Below are 239 nucleotides of genomic sequence, written 5' to 3' on the forward strand. Positions count from 1 at the left end.
AAAAGAAAAATCCAATTGAGACAATAAATAATTATTAGGAAAAAGAGCCATATCTGCCCAAATCTAGGTAGCCTAAAATCGAGTACAAGAGAAATCACCCACTCCAATCAACCTCGGAATATGAAACTTACTTGCCTAAAAGCATGTTTGAGATTGTATTTGAGAAATATAGTTTTTAAGTCAAAAAATGATTTTTGGCAAAAGTTTCAAAAATGCATTTTAACTATTTTTAGGTTTTT

This window comes from Corylus avellana, chromosome ca7 (assembly GCF_901000735.1).
Source record: "Corylus avellana chromosome ca7, CavTom2PMs-1.0".
Lineage (NCBI taxonomy): Eukaryota > Viridiplantae > Streptophyta > Magnoliopsida > Fagales > Betulaceae > Corylus > Corylus avellana.